Source organism: Pan paniscus, chromosome 2 (genome assembly GCF_029289425.2).
Source record: "Pan paniscus chromosome 2, NHGRI_mPanPan1-v2.0_pri, whole genome shotgun sequence".
NCBI classification, from domain to species: domain Eukaryota; kingdom Metazoa; phylum Chordata; class Mammalia; order Primates; family Hominidae; genus Pan; species Pan paniscus.
Genome location: NC_085926.1, coordinates 184,789,104 through 184,813,499, shown reverse-complemented (window position 1 = coordinate 184,813,499; position 24,396 = coordinate 184,789,104). Strand labels below are relative to the sequence as shown.

General features: G+C 46.6%; 1 protein-coding gene and 1 pseudogene across 5 annotated transcripts in view; one reads left to right on the top strand and one right to left on the bottom strand.

Moving 5' to 3' along the window:
• The window catches only part of ST6GAL1 (ST6 beta-galactoside alpha-2,6-sialyltransferase 1), a 149,126-nt gene extending 135,097 nt beyond the window's left edge, over positions 1–14,029 (bottom strand). For all 5 annotated transcript variants that reach the window (XM_063603014.1, XM_008955852.5, XM_014344486.4 and 2 more), the window contains exon 1: positions 13,638–14,029. The gene's annotated coding sequence lies outside the window, so the exon portion shown is untranslated. The remainder of the gene's footprint in view (positions 1–13,637) is intronic.
• A 7,646-nt stretch (positions 14,030–21,675) lies between these two features.
• On the top strand, positions 21,676–22,666 carry LOC100969441 (large ribosomal subunit protein eL29-like; annotated as a pseudogene).
• Positions 22,667–24,396: the final 1,730 nt, after the last annotated feature.

The window sequence follows — 24,396 nt, the reverse complement described above, 5'->3', positions numbered from 1 at the left end:
CATCTTGTCTTTGGGATCCAATTAATTAGTTTTCAATAATCTTGATTTTGCATGAATGAATTCCCCATACTGCCTCTCCTACCCGAGAGCCAACTCTAACCCAGGAATTATCTTGGAGGATGGGGAGAATAGGCAAAAGATGTCCCATTCACCATTAAGTGAGACAATAATTTTGCTCATATGTTATGCCCTCCACCTTCCCAACTCCTACTCATCCTTAAAGGGACAGCTCAAGGCCCATTACCCCACATTCCTCCAGCCAGCTGTGATTGTTCCTGTTCCAGTCCCCAAAGGGTTTCTCCAAACTAAAGGATTCGCAGGCACTACCTGGGCTCACAAATAAACCTGGATCTTTTGAGAAACGAGATGAATCTTCTCCCTCTTCACACATGGTTGGGCACATAAAGATTTTATTTGAAGACTTCTGGATTACTGATTGGCTGGATAAAAAGGAAAGTGAACCCTAGAACCAAGACTCAGAAAACCTGTCAACATCAGACCCACTAGTCCCAATTTAACAAAAAGTTGGGTAACACCATGAGGCAGGTTGAAAGAAGAGGATTCGGCAAAGGATGTTGTCCTTGAAACATTAAAAGAGAGGGAACAATCGTCTTAGCCAGCAAGCCAGACCTTCACAGCCTGCCTCTGCAGGCACTGAAGTGGAGGCTGAGACATGGGCTCTGGAGGCAAGCAGGCCTATGTTCAAGACCACGCAACTCAACACACTCACGGTCTGACTTTGAGCAAGTCACTGAATCTAGTTCAACCTTTGTTTCCTCGCCTATTAATTTGAGATAATAGGCTGGGCATGGTGGCTCATGCCTGCAATCCAGCACTTTGGGAGGCTGAGGCGGGCGGATCACGAGGTCAGGAGTTTGAGACCAGCCTGACCAACATGGTGAAACCCCACGTCTACTAAAAATACAAAAATTAGCCAGGCATGGTAGTGTGTACCTGTAATCCCAGCTACTCAGGAGGCTGAGACAGGAGAATGGCTTGAACCCGGGAGGCGGAGGTTGCAGTGAGCCGAGATCGCCCCACTGCACTCCAGCCTGAGCAACAAAGCGAGACTCCGTCTAAAAAAAATAAATAAATAAAAAATTGAGATAATAATAGTGTATGCAGTGTTATGAAAATTCTATTAAATAACGCATGTAATGGTTTCAGCCTCAAGTCCCGCCACTTCATGCCTCATGCATTTCTCTCCAGGAATATCAACCTGCTAGTGTTTCCCTGACATATACAATGAGCCATTTCTCACCCTCAAATCTTTGCTCCTGCAGCCTTCCCCTGCCTCAAAAATGCTCATTTCCCAGAGGCTAACAGCTACTACTTTCTAAGACACAGCTTGTGTGTTGCCTCTTCCAGAAATCTTTCCCAAACTCACTGGATCTTCTTCCCATCATCTGTGCACACCCAAATCATAATATTTATCACACTACATTGTAATTAATATGGGCATATCTGCCTTCAACTAAGCTCTGGAAGCAACAGACTATGGGGATTATTTGGATCTAGGTTCTAAAAATGAGCACTGCAGTCCCGGCACAGTGGCTCACACCTGTGATCCCAGCACTTTGGGAGGCCGAGGTTGGTGGATCACCTGAGGTGAGCAGTTTGAGACCAGCCTGGCCAACACGGCAAAACCTCATCTCTACTAAAAATACAAAAATTAGCTGGGCGTAGTGGTGGGCACCTGAAACTTTGGATGAGTTTCTAGCCCTTTCTGAAGCTTGGTTTTCTTATTTGCAAAATGGAGCTAATGATACCGACACAGCAGATCTTCCTATGATGATTGGATGAGAGAACACACAACATGCCTAATCAGGGCCAGGCACACAGCAAAAGCCCAGAAGATGGTAAATTTTGCCACGTTTCCTTCACCAGACTTGGTTAAGAGTTAAGTCAAAACATTCTTCTTCACTTGCAGGAAAGAGAGGGATCAGCCTTAAACACGGTGGGTGCCCTCAATTCCAGCACAGAGGACCATCGAGAGGTTGTAAAGGGTACAGCGTTCCTAAAATTAAAGCTGGAAGCTCGGCACTGTACTAAGGAAAACTCCATCAACCAACAGACGGATGCAGATTTACAAAGACTGCAATGAAAAAAACTTACAACCATCCTCCTGGGACATGCAGTTCTTTTCCAGGTGCCAGATTTCCTGATCGTCTAAAGTGTATGTAAGGTATTTATTCCTGTGGAAATACTTTAAGAATACAAGGTCAAAGGGAGCTGAAGCCAAGGACAGAACAGGGAGAGAGTTGCCAAGATCCAAGGGAAACAAGGCTTAAGCCTCCTTTGATGGCTTCCATCTTATTCCACCTTTTCAGAGCAGGTGAAAACTACTTCATTACATTGTCTATAACTTGTCCCACCCCTTTAGTTCTAGTTTGCACCTTTCTGCTTCTTGCCCCATAGTCACAGACTCTCAAAGCTGGAGGGGGCCTAAGTGGGCATTGAGGTCAACCCCTCTGCAATGCAGAAGTCCTCTGATGGCAAACAAGTTTACTTGCAACTTTTTTTTTTTTTTTGAGATGGAGTCTTGCTCTGTCGCCCAGGATGGAGTGCAGTGGCACGATCTCGGCTCACTGCAAGCTCCGCCTCCTGGGTTCACGCCATTCTCCTGCCTCCGCCTCCCAAGTAGCTGGGACTACAGGCACCCACCACCACGCCGGGCTAATTTTTTGTATTTTTAGTAGAGACGGGGTTTCACTGTGTTAGCCAGGATGGTCTCGATCTCCTGACCTCATGATCCGCCTGCCTCGGCCTCCCAAAGTGCTGGGATTACAGGCGTGAGCCACCGTGCCCAGCCTACTTGCAACTTTTGCTTGGATCACTTTATAACACGGCAGTGGCTTCCTTGTAACATAGCTTGTTCCATTGCTGGGTAGCTCCGTTAAGTCAGTTCTTCCTTATTTGTTTTCCTGCAACTCCTTCCCCTCCTCACTCCCCCCCCATCTTGCTTCTCCCCTCTGCAGCAGCCACTCAGTGTGACTGTAATGAAGTGTGATTTCTTCCACATGAAAAGGATGCCTCTTATTTTTATCTCTTGCAGACTAGAAAGTCCTAGTTTCCACATTTATTCCACCTCCGATATGTTGTCCTAAGCCACTGTCATCCAAGTAGCCGATTTCTGGGTGTGCATCATTTTATCACGCTCTGGAGGGGACCCAGGGAAGCATAACACTCCAAGTAGGTTTGAACAACCAGACAAAGTACAATATAACTGTAACAATTCCTCCTCCAGAGCCCGAGATCAAACACTCCTTTTCTTCAGTTCTCTCTCCTCCCTCCCTACCACTTAAGTGCCAGTTCTCCCACGAGGTCCTGTTCCTGACCCTGAGACCAGAAACAAACTTGCAAGGCCCAAGGATGGTGGGAGGGGGAGGGGAACGTGATGACGCAGCTCAGTTTTTGCACTTGAAGCTGAGGACACCAAACCAGGCAGGCTATCTCCAAAAATAACCTTCCATGCAAACAGCCTCTTGGTAGCTTCCTGAGAGCCCTTCAATTCAGCTTTCCAGAGTGCAGACCCCAGTGTTTCTGTGCCCACTCTCTCACCATCCTTTCCAGAACTTGATGGACTAGGTTCATTTAACCCACTGACATTTACAACCATCTCTCCATATGTTTGAGGTCTAAAAACACTTAGAAATATATTTTTATGGGAATACATAAATGTCCATCAACAGAAGATTGGTAAGGTAAACACATTCAAAATTTAGAATGCAGTGCAGCTATGAAAAAAAAATAAACACTGACATGGGAAGACCTCCAATACACACAGTAAAATGAACAAGGCAAGTTTGTAAATGCACTAGTATAATGCCAGGAATGTCTGATCTTTTGGCTTCCCTGGGCCCACATTGGAAGAATTATCTTGGGCCATACATAAAATACACTAACACTAATGATAGCTGATGAGATTAAAGAAAAAAGAAAAACACAAAAAAACTCATAATTTTTAAAGAAAGTTTACGAATTTGTGTTGGGCCGCATTCAAAGCCATCCTGGGCTACATGCGGCCCCCACGCCACGGGTTGAACAAGTTTGATTGTAATCCATCTACTGAGTTTTAAAAATGTATTTGCATATAACCACAAATACATATATAAATGTGTACCAAGGGGTTAGAAGGACAGACATCAAACTGCAAACAGTAGTCATTGCAAAGAGAAGTGGAATGAGGGAGGAATGGCATAAGCTGAGGGGTTAATTTTTTACCCCATTTGAATACTCTAAAAAAAAACCATTTCATTTATTATTTATGTGAAGAAGCCTCCCAGTCTTACATGTATGTTTCATTTTATAATCTCAGAGCTGGAAGGGGCTGCACAGGGCTGAGAGTTGATTCTCTGAGGTGGCATACCCAGGGTGGCATGCACTTGTCCAAGGTCACAGAGCTAGCCACCAACAGCCAGAGACAACAAGTCACAGCCCAGGTCTTGAAATAATGGGTGTCCCAGTGGATTAAGGAGAGGACTTTGACTTGATTACTAAATCGGATCGACTTTCCTATTTTATTTGAGTCAAAAATTCCTACTTGGGTGTAACAGCAAGTTAGAGGAGACCAAGAATCATCAAAGTCAGAGGTAGAAAAGGGACCCTGTCTTCCCATAGACGGGGTGTGAGAGAGGGCCTGCTACCAAGGACTGGGACCTTCTCTAGGTCCCCCATCCTCATCCATAAAGCAGAGGGAAGGGGCTAACAGAGGGGATGGGAGATTTGCAAGCATGGGGCGTTGTGTGTGTCAGGTGCTCATCTGAGCTACTACCACATCTTCGGCATGAGAGACCGGCAGCAACGCTCCCTGAATGCATTCTGGTGAGGCTGCAGGTGGCAGTCAGGGACCTAAACTGCATATGGAGGCTGCCTCTCAGGAAGGTAAGGCTGGGCTCGAGTCTGATTTAGGTCCAACTCATATTGAGCCACTTGAGCTGTCACATGGGTTATCTCATTTAATACTCACAAAATGTTTACAAATATGCTCCAAGAAATTCAAAAGTCACTTTCTAAAAGCATAAATCCATTAAGGGGTGGGGCCCTTATTTGAAATCAGGTTTCCTGACTCCGAATTCAGTGCTCCTTCCACCCTGTCTGTTTGTGACACAGCAAGGCCTCCTTAATTGGGCAGTAAAGCTTAAGAAGTGCCCAGGTTGGAAGCTGGGCACAGTGGCTTATGCCTGTAATCCCAGCACTTTGGGAGGCCAAGGCAGGAGGATCGGTTGAGCCCAGGAGTTCAAGCCTGGGCAACACGGTGAGACACCCATCTCTACAAAAAAAATAAATAAAGTTAACTGGGTGTGGTGGTGCGTGCCTGTAGTCCCAGCTACTCGGAGGCTGAGGCAGGAGGATTGCTTGTGCCTGGGAGGTCAGAGACTGCAGCAAGTCATGATCATCCCACTGCACTCCAGCCTGGGTGACAGTGCGAGACCCTGTCTCAAAAAAGAAAAAAAAAAAAGGTCCTAGGTTGACTTTCTGTCTCTCTCCTAACTCCCAATCCTCCCTACACACACATACACACACACAGTCCCATGACTGCGACAGCAGAGGCAGGCTCTTAGCCAGCACAACTCAGTGCCTCAAATATGCATCATGTGACTGAAATAGCCATGGCTCGGCTGATAAGATGTCTGGGATGTACTTGCACGTAATCTGGGGTTGACGATGGGGTTACGGATCAGCCATGCATTTCAGTCATAGTTGAAGCCAGGTGATATCATATAGGGTTCCTTACACTCTTCTTTGTGCTTTTGTATGTTTGAAATTTTCCATAATAAAAAAGACTTTTTTTTTTTTTATGCATCATGTGAACGATCATTTTTCTCTCTCAACTTGTCACTTGGTGGGGGTTTCCATTTTAATTAACTTTCTGCTTCCCTCAGCACAGAAAACCAAACAATGGCCTGCTGTCATGGTAAGAAAAAATATCAGGAGCAAAAGTGTGCAGCTTGTGAAAACCTCAGTTATAACAATAACAGCTATTACTTAACTGAATGCTTCTTGTATACCTGGCACTGTACTGAGCCTTTTACCCACGATTTCATCTAATGCTCATAATCGCCCTATGAGATAAGGTCTGTTATCCCCATTTTACAGAGAAGGAAATTGAAGCTTAAGCAGCTTGTCCAAGTCTACATAGGTGATACACAGTGGGCAAGAAAGCAAATCCCGACTTGCTTGCGCTGTTAGTTTTTCCCATTCCCACAATATATATTTAGCTACTTTAAGACTTTATAGGTAATTGAACTAAATCCATGAAGTTTTAAAAATGGTCATACCCTTTAAAGTATAACCCAGTAATTTCAACTTTAGGACTATCCTATGGGAATCGTCTGGAAAATGAACAGAAATTTCTTCATGAATATTTTATTTTATTTCATTTCATTTCATTTTGAGACAGAGTCTTGCTCTGTCACCCAGTCTGGAGTGCAGTGGTGCGATCTCAGCTCACTGCAACCTCCGCCTACTGGGTTCCAGTAATTCTCCCACCTCAGCCTCCTGAGTAACTGGGATTATAGGCACCCGCCACCACGCCTGGCTGTTTTTTTGTATTTTTGGTAGAGACAGGATTTCACCATGTTGGCCAGGCTGGTCTCGAACTCCTGATCTCAGGTGATCTGCCTGCCTCAGCCTCCCAAAGTGCTGGGATTACAGGAGTGAGCCACCACTCCTCGCTCTTCACAGATATTTTAATCACAGTGTCAATTACAATAAGAGAAAGTTAGATGTGGTTGGCTGTCCAGTATGGCCTCATGCAGGAGGCCATTCCCACTGCTCCAGTCATTGGTGGCTCCCTCCTCAAGGTCGCATGGCATCCTGCACTAATCTCTTGTTACCCCTGCCTCCTCCTTTGAACTATGAGCTTCTAAAAAACTAAGCTCTTCTTATTTCTCTTTGGTTTAGAGTGGGCACTCAAATATGTGGTGAATAAATTAATAAGTGACCTTGGAGTTGCTCATTTAACATATGCAGACGTTGAAGACTGGGGTATTAAAGTTAAGTTTTTGAAGGTCACAAGGGCAGACTGGAACTCAAGGCCATGTGCAGGCCTCTTCTCTCCCCACTGTACTGTCAGTACCTGTAGACTTCTAAAGAACCGACGGGTGATGGCTGAACACCTGAGGCAATGGTGGGAAAGGCAGAGGCAGTTGGAGGCTCCTGAAATTTTATAGGCCCTCACTGAAATGATCAGATCCCAGGGGCCCACACAACCTTGGAGATGCCGAACAGCTGATATGGGTGACGAATGAAAGGATACAGCTTTAATGCAATGTTAACCATGAAATGTATATATGGGAAGGTTAAGCAAGAAGGCAAGAGACATAACCGCACATACAGTATGTTCTCAACCATTTACAAAAAATAAATCCATTTTAAAAAAAAAAGAAGAAGGAAAATTGCCAACTGTTAAGAGGGGTTGTCTTTGGAAAGCGGAATTTTTTTCTGTTTCTCTATGTTTTTTTGTACAGTACTTTCCAAATTATCCTCAATGGTCAAGCTTTTTTTTTTTTTTTTTGAGACAGTCTTGCTCTGTCACCCATTACAGTAATACAATCTTGGCTCACTGCAACCTCCGCCTCCAGGGTTCAAATGATTCTCCTGCCTCAGCCTCCAAAGTAGCTGAGATTACAGGCACCCGCCCACCATGTCCGGCTGATTTTTGTGTTTTTAGTAGAGATGGGGTTTCACCATGTTGGCCAGGCTGGTCTTGAACTCCTGACCTCAGGTGATCCAGCTGCTTCAGTCTCCCAAAGTGCTGAAATTACAGGCATGAGCCACTGTGCCCAGCCCCTAGCTTTATTTTTATAATCAGAATAAATAAAATTTAAATCACTACATTGATTCTGAAGGCTAACCTGACCTTTCTAGTATAATTACTTAGAAAATCATCTCAGTAGTTGAATATGGTGAAACTGTACTGCTCAATGCTACTGTTACATATAAGCCTATCAAAAATACATCTATAGGAGTCAGACTGCCATCGTATAGTTTTCTGCAGACAAGCAAGAAAAAATTCATTTGCCTCTAATTTAGTTCTTATGGAACAAATCACTGATACTACATCAGAGCAACTAATTCCGTCTAAATTCTCAGGAATCTAATGGTCCAGAACAATTACTGTGAATTTCATTAATGAATTATTCCTGTATATTTTTAATGCAACCATGTCCTCATATTTATGGAGGGCCAGATTTTCTCTGAAGCCTTCCCTCTTGTACTCTGTCATTTACCACCTGCTCTTGCCTTTATTCATGAAGAGAAGGGGACCCCAGAGGTCAATACTGAGACAAATTAGATCAATTTTCTCTGGGCTCCTGAGGGCAATTTCTAAGGGAGAGCCAAAAGTGTTTTAAGCAAGGGTGGTGGAGCTAGGCTGGACTTCCCTCGGACAAAGAATGGGTGGGTCTCCATGCTCTTTGTAATCCCAGGCTAAGCACAAGATCCCCTCCACCCCCACCACCTGTTTGTCAGTAAATACAGAATACAGAAATAGAATGACTTGAGATTTTTACTCACCTATGTGAAGGTTCTGGTTTTAATTTTTTTCTTTTTTTTTTACTAGTTCTAGTCACCTTAGAGTCACACAAACTTCACAACTGCTCAAAGCCTCCCTTGATAGTTTGGCAGGCCTTGCTTTACACCTCTTTGTGACAGGTGAGGTCTTCTAATCTGAGCACATGAGCTTACCCTACGGGGTCATTCTCCCACTAACATTCCCTACCACTTTAAAAGCTGGTCTCACACCAGTCAGAATGGATATTATCAGAAAGTCAAAAAGTAACAGATGCTGGCAAGGTTGCAAAGAAAAGGCAATGCTGATACACTGTTGGTGGGAGTGTAAATTAAATTAGTTCAACCGTTGTAGAAAGCAGTGTGGGGATTGCTCGAAAAACTAAAAATAGAACTACCATTGACCCAGCAATCCCATTACTGAGTAAATACCCGAAGGAATATAAATTGTTCTACCATAAAGACACATGAGCGCAGATGTTCACTGCAGCACTATTCACAACAGCAAAGACCTAAATACCCATCAACAGTAGCCTAGATAAAGAAAATGTGGTACATATATATACTATGGAATACCATGCAGCCATAAAAAAGAATGAGATCATATCCTCTGCAGGAACAGGGATGGAGCTGGAGGTCATTATCTTTAGCAAACTAATGCAGGAGCAGAAAATCAATACCACATGTTCTTACTTATAAGTGGGAGCTAAATAATGAGAACACGTGGACACAAAGAGGGGAAACAACAGACACCAGGGCCTTCCTGAAGGGTGGAGGGTGGGAGGAGGAAACGGAGCAGGGAAAATAATTACTGGGTACTAGGTTTAGTACCTGAGTGACTAAATACTCTGTACACCAAACCCCCATGACACAAGTTTACCTGTATAACAAACCTGCACATGTACCTCTGAACCCAAAATAAAAGTTTAAAAAAGATAAAATTTTTGATTGAGACCATCCTGGCTAACAAGGTGAAACCCCATCTCTACTAAATATACAAAAATTAGCCGGGCGTGGTGGCAGGCACCTGTAGTCCCAGCTACTCGGGAGGCTGAGGCAGGAGAATGGCGTGAACCTGGGAGGCGGAGCTTGCAGTGAGCCGAGATTGCACCACTGCACTCCAGCCTGGGCAACAGAGCGAGACTCCGTCTGAAAAAATAAATAAATACATAAATAAATAAATAAATACATTTTTTTAAAAGCTGGTAAGCACTCAAGCCTGCCAAGAGGTCTGACCAGGCATAAGAATGCATCATGTGACTTAATGCCCTCAACAACCCCAGGAGATTCATACGCCTTACTCCCCTCACTTTACACAACGCAGCGGCAGCCTGCTGATTTTCTGTTGTTGTTTTGTTTTATTTTCTGTTTTTGAGCCAGGGTCTCGCTATGTCCCCAGGCTGGAGTACAGTGGTGAGATCGCGGCTCACTGCAACCTCCACCTCCCAGGCTCCAGCGATTCTCCTGTCTCAGCCTCCCAGGTAGCTGGGACCACAGGAGTGCGCCACCATGCCCAGCTAATTTTGTTCTTTTATTTTTTGTAGAGATGGCGGTGGGGGAGGTAGTCTCACTATGTTGCTCAGGCTGGTCTCAAACTCCTGAGCTCAAGGAATTCGAACTCTTCCCTCCTCGGCCTCCTGAAGTGCTGTGATTACTGGAGTGAGCCACCACACCTGGCCCAGCCTACTGGTTTTAAAGTAATACTAGAGACAGGAAGATGACCCCAAACCCCTCCTATGGCCTGAGCATCTTCCGCTCCGCTGTAACAGCCTGTGCAGAGACTGGGCAAGGAGAACCCTCACTGTACAAGGAAGGAAACTGGAGCCCAAGAGGTTAAGTAGCATGAACAGCTAAGTGGCGCCTCTCTCCTGTCTTCTCACTGCCTCTTGCCTTATGATTTCATACAAAGCAGCCCCTAAATGGGGAAGCACAAGACAGAGACATGGAGGAACCCAACACAAGAGTAAAGTGAACCGTTCAGCAAACACTAAAGAAAGCTGATCCCCAGAGATAACTGCACTATTCAGCATACCTACTACTGGGATCCCTGGCTTTGCTTAATAACCAAACCTATTTAAATCCATAAGGAATTGGTTCTCTGACTTAAAGGGTGTTGTTATAACAACCATAACTTTGGCTTTTCTCTGGAGTACCAACAACTACTGGTTTGATGCAACCATTTCCCTTTTACGCAAAAAGGTGCACTAAAAGTAGACCACGCGTTGTTGTGTATCATTGGGCAAGCAATTTCCCTTCTCTAAGGCCTCACTTTTCCCATCTGGAAAGTAAAAGGGTCCAGTCACATGATTTCTGAAGTTCCTTACAGGGTCAGCATCCTGGTGAGAAAACTATACTGCAGTGCCAAGAGGAATTGATGTAGGATTTTTCTTCTTGGTCCTCGGGCCAGCAACGCCCCACCTGTGCTCGCTCGGCCATGCAGGTGTGTCCCAGCTCACTGTATTATAGCTTGTACCCGCGTTCGGTGGTTCCGAGCTCTTGCACCACACCAAAGGATAATGAGGATACACTGGACATTGAAGGGAGAGGAAGGCAGATAAGAATTTTATTGAGTGTTGAAAACAGCTTTCAGCAGAGAGGGGACACCGGGTTGGTCCCCTACCTGAAGACGGAAAAGTTCCCCAATGTGGCTGGGTCAGGGGCCTTTTATGGACTCAGAATAGGGAGTGCATGCTGACCGGTTTGTGAGTATGCAAAAAAGATTAAAGCAAAGACACCACTCAAAGGTGGGCACGGCAGCGTAGAAAACCAATTAGGAAAAGGTGGGTATATGTAAAACAGGCGAAATGTAGGAATCAATTAGGGGAAAGCACGCCAAACAGACAAGTTCTCACTCTGGTCTGAAGATTTAACTCGTAGCTTGGCTTTCAGGCTTTAAACTGTCTTTGGCCTGGATGTGGGGGTTTCACCGGGTACCCGACCCTATCTGCCTAGGCATCCAGCTGCCTCCTGTTGCTACCAGAATCACATTGAAAGTGAAACACGCTGGAAACTCTAAGGAAAAGAAACAAGTGTAACTAGGAGATAACAGGCACAGTGCAAAACAACATGTTAACTTTGGGGAAATCCGGCTTCTCAGTGTTTTTTTGGTTTTCCTACTTCTCTGCCAAATACAAAAATAAGCAGCTACTTCCATGGGACTCTCATTAAAAAAAAGTAACTTTAATAAGATCAGTGAAAACAATGCTTTGTTCTCCCACAAGTGGCTCAGGAGTAGCTTGCTAAGACACACTTTCTTCCCCGTGGGGCTGATGTCAACAGCCCATGCTTTTGCCCAAACAAAGGCCTCCTGGCACAAGGATGAGAGGCAAAACATCTGAGTCTCCGTAGCTGGCCTTATTCCAATTTGAGGGGAAGGGGCAGCCAGGAGAGAAAAATAACTAAGCTTTTGAAAGGCTTGAAGGAGAGTAAGGAATTACTAAATCTATTTTTTCTCAACAGAATAAAGAATTCTTGAAAGGGATAATGGAAGGGTGCAGCTTTCTATTTGAATTACTCTTTGTTTCACCCTATTCTGCCTAAGGCCACTGCCTTTTAAGCCAATCACAGAATCCCGGTTTTGCCTTTAGTTGCCCGCTGAGTGATGCAGTGGGAGTTGGGAGACCCACACTCAAGTGTTCTCTCTGTGGCCCGTTTCACCCGGTTTAAACTTGGACAAGTGGCTGAACTCTCCGGCCTCAGCTTCCTGCCTGTAAAATGAGAAGGCTCCCTAGATGCTCTCTAGACCTTTTCAATAACAGCGGAATAGGATTGGAGGCTCTCCAGTTCCCCCCGGGGACAGGTTAATCTTCAGCCACACTAGCCAAGGTGAGGCAGCAGCCCGCCCGCTCAGCAGGCACACACTGGGGCGGCGGCGCCTCCATTCCTGCTCACACTGCACGCCCACAACCTGCACCAACACCATCGCCTCAGAGACCAATTCACCGCGAAACCATCTCCCTGCTGCAGATCGTGTCCGATTAACATCTGCAAAGCTGAGCTGAGCATATGTAAGCAAAGAAAAAGCAAAACAAACAAGAGTCCTCTCTTTCCGGACCTCGGAATTTCTTTCAAATAAACTCAGAACTGAAAATTGTACGTCCCCAGCTAGAACACGAGGTCTCGGCTGGCCTTGCTTGCGAAAATGCATTAACAAGCCAAAAGGGGCTAGTGACATCTGGGGTGTCTGGGCACACGGACACGGGCCTCAGAGGCAAAGAGCAAGACCGCACTGGGCGACTCGTACATTCTTCCCGCAGGCTGAGGAGGCGACCAAAATATCCCCACAGAGGCAATCGCCGGAGTGAGGGGACAATAGTGCGCCCAGCACTCTCTTTTTTTTTGAGGGGCACCCTCAGACCCTTAACCCAACCCACATCTCTAAGAGACCTCCAGGAGGTGAAGGTGAGGGGTGGTCCACTTCACCCAAAAGAATGCGCCACGGCCGGGGACCGACTCAGCCTGGAGTAACCTTTTTGTAGCTTTCTTGTTTTGGTTTCCCTTTTTAAGTCTGGCAGTTTAGTCTGATGCCCAAGCGGTACCTTTTAAATGTCTCTCTCGCCCTCTTCCAGCAAGTGGCGCCTCTAGAGCCACTCCCTCCCCCGAGGCTGAGACAATGGCCCGGCACCGCAGGGCGGCCCCTAAGGGTATGCAGTGCGTCCAGCTCTCCGGGCAGGGCGCACGTGCGTTTGTTATGGTGCCTGTGCCCCCTCCGCTGCCGCGGGCCTCAATTTGTCGATCCGTAAACCCAGAAGGCAGGATTTGAAGGAACCCGGACTCTGCAAGGCGCACTGCCCCCCCCGCCACCCCACCCAATACTGACGGTGCCGTGGAGAAATCCGCGTTCCCCGGGGCTGCGCGCACGTGGGTTTGTTGTGGATCCGCAGGCTCGCGGAGCCAGAGAGAAGCCAGGGTGGCCCTTTGGCCCGGAGAAAAATGCACACACCCCCAACCAAAAGGCGGCCAGCCCCGGAGCCAAGGCAGCTGAGGCGGAGCTGGAGAGAGATTCCCTGCGCCCTACGCGCGCCGCGGGCCCCGCGGCTCCGCTATCCTCCCGCGCCCCTTTGCATCACACTCCTCCCGGGATAGCCCGGGCCGCGCCGCCGCCCACCGCACCCCCTACTCACTCGCTGCACTCTCGGCCGCGGAGGCTGCGGTTGCTCAGCACGCTCGGTGGCGGCCGCCCGCTCCGCGCCCACGCCGGTCGGTACCGGCTCCCTTTGTTAACGCCGGGCAGTGCCCCAGGCGTCTTCCCCAGCCCGGCCCTGCCCAGGACTCCCCTCCCCCAGGTGACTCCAGAAAGCGCGCTCGGCAAGGGCAAGAGCGCCCGGGAGCTGGGAACCCCACTAGGGAGTCTCGAAGGAGGGGTCCGCTGGGGAAGAACGGGGGACAGAAGACGCAGAGTGGAAGGGACTGGAGAAGGAAGGAAGAAGTGCGCGGCGGAGGGGCGGGAAGGAAGCGAGTCGCCTCCGTATGCAAATAGAGTTGCGAAGACTGGGTCGGTCTCCGCCCCCACTCCACCTCTCGCCACCGGCCACACCGCGCCCCAAACCGGCCTGGAGGTCGCTAGCGAGCGGGCTTGGGGTTAAAGATTCCTGATGAAGGCACTGGGTGATGCTAGAATCCTGCCTGCCCTCAAGGAGGGTGGATCGAGGGCCGAGTGGGAGGGGCCACGCGGCTGCGCAAGGACCCCTAAATGCCTCTTCCCCGCTTGGCCGCGAGGGGTCAATCCAGCAGTGTCCGGCTTTTGGTCCTAACATGCGGGTGCTGTACACCCGGTCTCTGCTACCGGCTGACTACGAGACCCTGAGGAAGTCGCTTAACCTCTCCGAAGACTCGTGTTGCTCTTATCTAGAATAGGAAAGAACAAAATCTTTCACTGCGTTTGGCATTAACCTCCTAACATTGAGGCATGACTCCTACTGGGCGCTCTCAAATGGCAAATACAGAAGGAGAGGAGCGTCCTCGAACCCCTGCACCCAGAGGCTTCCACCCCAAGCCGCAGGCTGAAAGACTGAAGCCTCAGCCTGGATGGTGAAGGGAGCGAGGTTCTTTCTTTTCACTCGGACGACGGTGGGGCTGCTGGGGAAGGAAAGAGGATTAACCAAGCTGCGTACTGACCATCCCCGATAGCCCCAAGGCGATTTCCCTAAGAAAGAAAAACTGCCCAACAGGAGGGCGGAAGGGGCCTTTAAGGCCTCCAGTCCAGCCTCCCATAGCCCAAAGAGAGGATGTGACTCCCAGAGGCAATAGTCATATCCCAGTTGTCTACTGAGTGCACACTAGGCACCAGGCTGTGTGCTGGGTGGGAAAGGGGAAAGGAAGGAGATACTGGAAGGTTTGGGGGTCCTCTGGGAACACAAAGTCCAGTGCACACTTAAAGTGCCTGAAGCCCAGGCCCAGAGTTCTGTCTCCAAATGAGGTGCCTACCCCACATCACCAACCTTGGAAAGGGAAGTTACATCCGCACCCTGTCCCCAGCACCCTTCTTCCAAACACTGCTTCCTCCCTGTCCTGATCCTGGCTCCCTTCTGCTGATACTGTCATTCCCTTCCCTGCTGCCCCTGAGGCATTTTTGCTCAGTACAAAGAGCTCCAATTGAAGGGAGTGCCAGCCAGAGTGAATTCAAATCTTTATGACCAACTCGCGGTGCCTTCTTGGGTGAGTTCCACATCCTGTGAGCCTCCCTTTCCTCTTCTGCAAAATGGAGATATTAAGGAAAGCGTTGTTTTCAGGATTCTGTGAAATGACCTACGTGAAACACTTAGCTTAGTGTTTGGCATATAGAAGGTGCTCCTGACAGTAAAATGTATGTATGCGTGAATGAATAGAAGCAGCCAAGTTCAGAAGACTATTTCTGGAAGGATGCTACATTGAAGATTTTAGGCCCTATTCTAAAAAGGGAAAAAAAAAAAGGAGGCTATTAAAAGATTCTGTGCAGTAGCATGACATGCATCTTTGTATTTTACAAGGATTCCTCTGGCACCACACTGGAAAATAGATGGCAGAAGCAGAGAATGCAAGAGACTAGATTGGAAGCTGACATCAATGGAGATATAATAAGAGCCTGAACTGTGTCAGTGACTAACAAGACAGAAGAAAAGGACAACTAAATAATAGCTACCATTTGGAGATCTGACATGGTTTGGCTCTGTGTCCCCACCCAAAAATCTCATCTTGAATTGTAATCCACATGTGTCAGGGGAGGGACCTCCTGGGAGGTGATTGGATCGTGGGGGGCGGTTTCCCCCATGATGTTTTTGTGATAGGGAGCTCTCACGGGATCTGGTTGTTTGATAAGTGTCTGGCATTTCCCCTGTATTCTCTCTCTCACCTGCCGCCATGTAAGATGTGCCCTGCTTCCCCTTCACCTTCCACCATGATTATAAGTTTCCTGAGGCCTCCCCAGCCATGTGGAACTGTGAGTCAATTAAACCTCTTTTGTTTATAAATTACCCAGTCTCAGGTAATTTATAATTTTCTCAGTAGTGTGACAATGGACTAATACAGGATTCAAAGCACCTTATTTATTACATTGTCTCTCCTTTTCATCAGATAAGTAATGGTCTTAGTCCTATTTTATGGATTAGGAAACTGAAGTCATCTAGGAAGTGAAGAGAGAATTTGACACATTCTTCCACTTTCTTTGAAAGCCTTAATCATCTCCTTCATCATCACCCATATGTCAACATTACTTAAGAACTAAGAACAGCCTGGTGCGGTGGTTCACGCCTGTAATCCCAGCACTTTGGGAGGCCTAGGCGGGCGGGTCATGAGGTCAGGCGATCGAGACCATCTTGGCTAGGACAGTGGAACCTTGTCTCTACTAAAAACACAAAACAAATTAACCGGGGCCTGGGCGTGGTGGCTCACGCCTGTAATCCCAGCACCTTGGGAGGCCGAGGCAGGCGGATCACAGATCAGGAGATCAAGACCATCCTGGCTAACATGGTGAAACTCCATCTCTACTAAAAATACAAAAACAAAATTAGGCGGGCACGCGATGACGGGCGCCTGTAGTCCCAGCCACTCAGGAGGGTGAGGCCAGAGAATGGTGTGAACCCAGGAGGCGGAGCTTGCAGTGAGCCGAGATCGCGCCACTGCACTCCACAAAAGCAGGAGGCACTCTTTCAGAGGTTGTCCAGTCCCCACTCCGCAGTTCTCTTTTCCAGAGAACTGGAAAACCAAATTAAGGAGAAAACAAGGGAAAAGGTTATCTCAACACTGAGATAAGCACAGATGATATGACACGTGCGAAAATATCCTGGGCGTCTGAGACAGATGAGTGGGCAAGCAAGGATGCTCCTGGTAAAATTCCAGGATGGGGGCCATTGTGGAGCAGCCTCCACCAAGGTTCTCTCTCATCACTTAGGACCCTCTGACCTATAAGTGAGAGGCAGAGGCTGGGGCATTACTTTGGAGATGATCCTGTCCTCCCAGTCTATACATGTGAGGCTTCTCCTCCCATTTTCTCTGGGGTCCCTGCCTTGACAGGTTGGTTTTGGTTTTTTTGAGAAGTACAGATACCCACTTTCCCTCTGGACAGTATCTCAGTTCTGGGCCCTCCACCCACACCTTCCTGCTATGGTCTGCATGTTGTATCCCCCCAAAATTCGTACAATGAATTCCTAACCCCCAAGATGATGGTATTTGGAGGTGGGGCATTTGGGGGAGGTGATTAGGTTATGAGGGCAGAGCCCTCACAAATGGAACTAGCGCCCTTATAAAAGAGACCCGGGCCAAGCATGGTGGCTCACACCTGTAATCCCAGCATTTTGGGAGATTGAGACGGGCAGATCACCTGAGGTCAGGAGTTCGAGACTAGCCTGGTCAACATGGTGAAACTTCATCTCTACTAAAAATACAAAAAATTAGTTGGGCGTGGTGGCACTCACCTGTAGTCCCAGGTACTCGGGAGGCTGAGGCAGGAGAATTGCTTGAACCCAGAAGGCAGAGGTTGCAGTGAGCCAAGATCACGCCACTGCACTCCAGCCTGGGCAAACAGAGCAAGACTCTCTCTCAAAAATAAGTAAATAAATAAATAAATATTAAAAAGTAAAATAAAAGAGACTCCAGAGAGCTAGCTAGCCCCTTCCAACATGTGAGGCTGCAGCTAGAAGGTACCACTTATGACCAGGAGACTGAGCCTTCTCTGAACACCAAGTCTGCCATTATTTTAATGTTGGACTTACCAGCCTCTAAAACCATAAGCAATAAACTCCTGTTGTTTACAAGCCACCCAATTTATGGTGTTTTTGTTATAGCAGCCCAAACAGACTAACACATCCCCCATCCCTCCCCCAACCCTTGACCTCAACCTTAGCCAATATATAATATTTTTAGGTAATGCATTGCTCAGTCATCATTTCAGACATCTTACGGATTAATACACATAATTTTCATTTACAACAATCCACTTGCAAATAATATGTTCATAACACTCTTGAATTGGAGGTGATGTTTCATGAGGGGAAAAAAAAAAAGACAATAAGCAGTTGAAAATTTCCTCCCAAATCTTTCTTCCCCACCCACAACAGCTGTTCATCAAGTTCCTTAAATAAACCTCACAGCTCTCCGCTTCATATCACGTCTCCTCTTCAGTACATGTTGTCTAATATGAGGATAGGTTCAGGGGCCTAAAAGAACTGTGGTTTGCCTGTGCCCACCATGTTGGCTTTCAGTGCTGCCAGCCTTATGGATGATTTTATATATATATGTTCACAGCTAGTCTACTAAGTCTGTAGAACTCAAGTTTAAAAGTAGAAAGAAAATAGCAGCATGCTCAGCCCCCTTGCCGTGTGATGCCCTGTGCCACTATGGAACTCTGCGGACTCCCCACTTGCATGAAAGCTCTCACCAGATACAGTCCATTGACCTTGGACTCCTCAGCCTCCGTAAATGTAAGAAATGACTTCCTTTTCTTTATTAAAAATGAGAGAGAGAGAGAGAATAACAGCATCTCTAATTTAAGCACACAGGGATGGCTCCTGCTGATTGCTGTGAGGCAGACCTGCACAGATGGGCTGATAAAGCAGAGTGGGGGCTGAGAAGAAGAGTGCTAGAATGCAGGGGCTGGAAACTAGAAACAGGTCTCATGAAAGGATCACAGCCACAAGACTGGGAGGATGGCTGGCCCCACAGCCCCGAGTACAGCAAGGAGTGACTTGCTGGCTCCAGAAACCTCAGAGTAGAACACGGGCATGGCGAGATCAGGATAGGTCAGAGAAATAGACATATACGTATCATGTGGGCACATGAGTAGTTAGGCTGCCCTTCACCCAATTATCTTCTGTGTCCAGCCCCATCCTAAGTCCCTGGGAAGATACGAGGAGAAACCAAGACTCTGTTCCCAAATCACATATGTTTTAGCAAAATATCTCAGTTCGTAATAATGATTTTCATGTATTGAACATCTACTCATAAGCTATGCCCAGGAGACCAGATACACTGATAATGGCAGGGAATGCAAGAGCTCGGGGACTCTGAGGAAGCAAAGATGCTTATAATAAATTCTCTCAAAAAGATTCAGGAAATTGGCTTCTCTTGGGAGACTTCTATCAGAACCAAAGTAGAAATTGCCTCCTATGCATTAATGATCTAAGGATGACAGTTAGAATAAATCATAGGAATAGTCAATGTTTTGTGCAAGAGGTTACACAGGTCAATGAAAGTTCTTTGCAGTTAATTTCTTTGAGTGGAGGAGGATCAGTGTTTGCTGCCTGTTGGTGATCTGTCCTGAGCCTGTGTCTGTAAGGTCTCATGTTTTTAATAGTGTTTTTTCTGATGTTACAGTTAACATTTGCTTTAGAAAATTCAGAAAAGTCAGACAAAGTTAAAGAAGCAAGGGGGAAAAATTGTCAGCCCATCAACCACAAATAGAATTAACCATTTGGCCTGTTTTCTTCCTGGGCATTTTTCTGCAACTTTCTATAGTTAAAATTATAATGTATGTACAGTGATATCCGGCTTTTCTCCCCCATTTAAATATGTCATAAGCATTTCCTATGTGTATTTAACAATAAATGTAGTCATTCAGTTTAGCCCTTATTACATGCAAAGCAAGCATTCTTCAGCAAATTATTAGTGGTTTATTGTACTAATGGTTGGCTATACAAGAGACAGTTTCATGGTTGAGAGGATTCTCAAGTCAGGTTTGAATCCTGACTCTTCTACCTCCTAGCTTGGTGACTTTGGACAAATTACTTAACTTCTCTGGCTCTGTTTCCTTAACTGTAAAGTAAGGATAATAGTATCTGCCCCATAAAGTTATTTTAATTAATACATGGGCCGGGCATGGTGGTTCATACCTGTAATCCCATCACTTTGGGAGGCTGAGACAGATGGATCAACTGAGGTCAGGAGTTCAAGACCAGCCTGGCCAACATGGTGAAACCCCGTCTCTACTAAAAAGTACAAAAATTAGCCAGGCATGGTGGTAGGCACCTGTAACCCCAGCTACTCAGGAGGCTGAGGCAGGGAGAATTGCTTGAACCTGGGAGGTGGAGGTTGCAGTGAGCTGAGATCACGCCATTGCACTCTAGCCTGGGCAACAGAGAGAGACTCTGTCTCAAAAAAAATAAATTAATTAATAACAAGAAAAGTGCTTAAAGCAATACCTGGCACAGTAAGCACAGAATAAGCAGTAGCTATTAACAATATGTGAATGCGTCGTAAATTATTCAACCATTCTCCTACAGCTGGAAATTAAGGTTGTTTTTGGTCACGCCTGTAATCTCAGCACTTGGGGAGGCAGAGGCTGGTGGATCCTGAGGTCAAGAGTTCGAGACCAGCCTGGCCAACATGGTGAAACCTTGTCTCTACTAAAAATACAAAAAATTAGCCAGGCATGGTGGCGGGCGCCTGTATCACAACAAGCTAATTTTTTGTGTTTTTTGTAGAGACGGGGTTTCAACATGCTGCCCAAGCTGGTCTCGAATTTCTGATCTCAAGTCATCTGCCCGCTTCACCCTCCCAAAGTACTGCGATTACAGGCCTGGGCCGTGGCACACAGCCAGTGAAGCTGATTTCTTTTTTTTTTTTTTTTTAGATGGAGTCTCGCTCTGTCTCTCAGGTTGGAGTGCAGTGGTGCGATCCTGGCTCACTGCAACCTCCGCCTCCTAGGTTCAAGCAATTCTCTTACCTCAGCCTCCCGAGTAGCTGGGATTACAGGCACCCGCCACGACACCCAGCTAATTTTTGTATTTTAGTAGAGACAGGGTTTCACCATGTGGGCCAGGCTGGTCTTGAACTCCTGACCTCAGGTGATCCGTCCACCTCAGCCTCCCAAAGTGCTGGATTACAGGCATGAGCCACGGCACCCACCCAGTGATGCTGAATTCTTAACCAAAATATTTGACTAATTACAGCAAGTGACGGCCAGCGCTGAGTCCTGGTGACTTGAACATTCAGTTCAAAGGATTACCCCATCACTGACTGTGTTTTACTCACATGTGTTTTCTACATCTCTCCCCAAGGAGAGCCAATATTTTATGAGAGAGGCCACATAACACACAGCACACCAGTTTAGGAGACAGCAGGCCTACATTCCACATTAAACTCTCACAACCAGCCTGCAGACCTCAGCCAAGGCACTTGCCCTTTCTTGTTCTCAGTTTACTACTTTATGAACAAGGGCAGTTGGACAAAATAAGTTGTTTTCAAGCCTGGCTGAACTTTGGAGTCACCTGCTGAAATTGTTTATAGTATAAATTCTCATTCTCCTCCCCAAGATATAATGGTTCTGGGGTCAGACGCTGGGTATCTATAATTGTTAACAAATTTCCCAGGCAAGGCTGATGAGCTGCAGGGTTTACAGACAAGTCAACTGGGTTACCTCTAAGGCTCTTTCTAGCTTCTCACAAAGAAATTCCTCCAAAGGGAAAAAGCCACCAACCATGCCTGAACATGTTCGTGCTCCTTCACCAAGGGAGCTTTCTCTGCTGGTGCTGCCCTGAGTGAGGAACCCTTTGCCAAGGGACTGTGGGCTTTAGACAGCAGAGGCGTGGTTGCAGCCTCAGCAACATTCTCATTGATTACCATCACCGGTAGTTAATTAAACACAAATAGCTGGGCAATAACCTTTGGAAAAAGCCACATTTCTTATCATTAAGCTATTTCCTGCTCTTCCAATTGTAGGTGCTTCAGGAGCCACAGCTTAAAGTGCAGACATGGCCAAGTCCAAGAACCACACCACACACAACCAGTCCCAAAAATGGCACAGAAATGGTATCAAGAAAGCCTGATCACAAAGATACGAATCTCTTAAGGGGGTCGACCCCAAGTTCCTGAGGAACATGTGCTTTGCCAAGAAGCACAACAAGAAGAGCCTAAAGAAGATGCAGGCCAACGGTGCCGAGGCCATGAGTGCACATGCCGAGGCTATCAGGGCCCTTGTGAAGCCCAAGGAGGCTAAGCCCAAGATCCCAAAGGATGTCAGCCGCAAGCTCAATCGACTTGCCTACATTCCCCACCCCAAGCTTGGGAAGCATGCTTGTGCCCGCGTTGCCAAGGGGCTCAGGCTGTGCCGGCCAAGGGCCAAGGCCAAGCACCAAACCAAGGTCCAGGCTGCAGCTCCAGCTTCAGCTCCAGCTCAGGCTCGCAAAGGTGCTCAGACCCCTACAAAGGCTTCAGAGTAGATAGCTCTGTCTGCCAACATGAGGACAGAAGGACTGGTGCAACCGCCGCCCTCACCCCGCCCCCGCCGGCTGCCATCTGCATGGGGCTGGGGTCCTTCTGTGCTATTTGCACAAATAAACCTGAGGCAGGAAAAAAAAAGTTATTGCCTAAAGTTTAAACCCCTCTCTATGAAACTACATTAATTTTCTAGTCCCTCTTTGTACAGGGCTCAAGGTAAAACCTTGGACAGCTCGCTATTAGAAACCTGAGTGCACATGGGTATTGATTCTGTTTCTTGAAAGAGAAGAAAAAAGAGGAAAAAAAAATCCCTGAGCGTACAGCCTCAGCATCCTCCTGGCAGGAGCTGATGGAGGAGGTGGTGATTTGGATTAACCTGTAACCAGCTCTGCTGAGGTCTAAGTGTTCGGACAATAACATGTGCATTTGGGAAGCACTGAAATGGTTCAGTGCAGGAAATAGCCCCTGAACAGTGCAGCCTTATCCATTACAGTCTTACTTGGTGATATCATAAAGCACTCAGCTGTCCAGTTCAATTACCAAGCAGGCAGTCTATAATGATAATAAGAGCCTGCACTTCTCTAACCAGACAGGCTCAGACAAGGCCATGACGTGGAGGCCCCAGAACTTCATCCAGGAGGCAGGGACTCCAGCTCAGGCCCACTGAGATGGAAGATTTGTGTGTGTCTGTGACTGTGTGGGGGAATGTAAGCACAGGCACTTGTATTAACCATATATATGATTATATTCAAAGGGTTGGATCCAATCTGCTTGGGGTCCCAACCCGTCAGCTGGGCTGTAATTCTACAGACCAGGTTCCTCTGTGACGCTTTTCTCAAACTTACAGGAAGGATCGTTATTAGGAAACTCGTTTTCTTCCCCAGAATAGATGCAGAGGTCTTCAGTCCACATTCAGAGTGGACTATTGAAGAGGTATCTTATTGCAGAATCTGGGACTTCTCTGGTAGTTGGGTTAAGCTGAAAGGGGTACAATACACCTGCTTGATTAATCTACTCACTTTAATATGCATTACACATTTAGAGGACTTGCGAGGTGCATTCCTATACATTTTTTGATTGATCCTTATTTTACTGAGAAATCAACTGAGGTCTAGAAAGTACAATAACTTGCCAAAGATCACCTAGCTAATAAGCGGCAGCAGTTGGACTAGAGCCCAAATCTTCTGACTCTGTTGTAAATGCTAATAAGGAGCCAGAGGGTAGCCCAGAGAAATGTGTAAAGAACAAAAGACTTGAGAAAAAGCAGAAATTTCAGTGGCTTGTCCTTCATAATGAGGCCCCTGAGAGGAATCAGGACCTGCTCATTATTTTCTGACTTTTCATACTGCTCGGGGATCATTAGCCTGGGTTTTCAGCCTGTCTTTTCAAAGTGCCAAGAAAAATGTGTAAAGTGATAAGTGGAGATTATAGAGAATGGCCAGAAGTCTGGTGGGATATTGCCGTTGTTGCTGGGGAGAAGGAAGACACTCATTTGAGATGGCTTTGTGTGAATCTGGACTTATGATAACACATTTCCTTCACCCCAGTGGTTTTGACATAGAGGGTTGAGGTAGTTTTACTGCTTCAAAGATCTCATGAGCTAGAAGAAATTGTAATTTCCATTGGTTACTGAGGTGAAATAGAGCGTGGTTGAGATTTGTATCTGGATATTCCAGAATGATCTAAGAGATAATGACTTCCTCAAATTACTGAAGCAGGAGTTGAAATGGTTATGATATTTAATCCTCATAAAGATCCTGGGAGGTGTGCGTCATTAACCGCATTTGGAAATGAGATTACTAAGGCTTAGGAAGTTTGAATAACTGGCCAAAGGCTTGTAATTTCAAAGCTGGAAATTGAACTAGGATGTGTATGACTTCAAAGCCACTCTTTAACCAATAGGCTCATCTGTTTTTCGTTAGAGGCGAAGTGAGGAGAGGATGACCTGACTGTCTCCTCACTGTCTCTACCACTAGGACTCGCTTCTTCATTGCTCTGAAAAGCCTCCTTCATCTCTCTCTGCCTTCAAGCCATCCTCTAAGGTCTGGTTCAATCCTAAGCTCCTCCTGGAAGCCTGGCATCCACATTGATCTCTTCCTTCTCTGAAGTCTTGTAGACACATGCAGAAATTCCTGGGACTGTACCTTTTGTTTTCTCATGTATTTGATGTATAGCTAAATGGAATTTGGTTTTTGTTTTTTATTATTTATTTATTTATTTATTTAGAGACAGAGTTTCCCTCTTGTTGCCCAG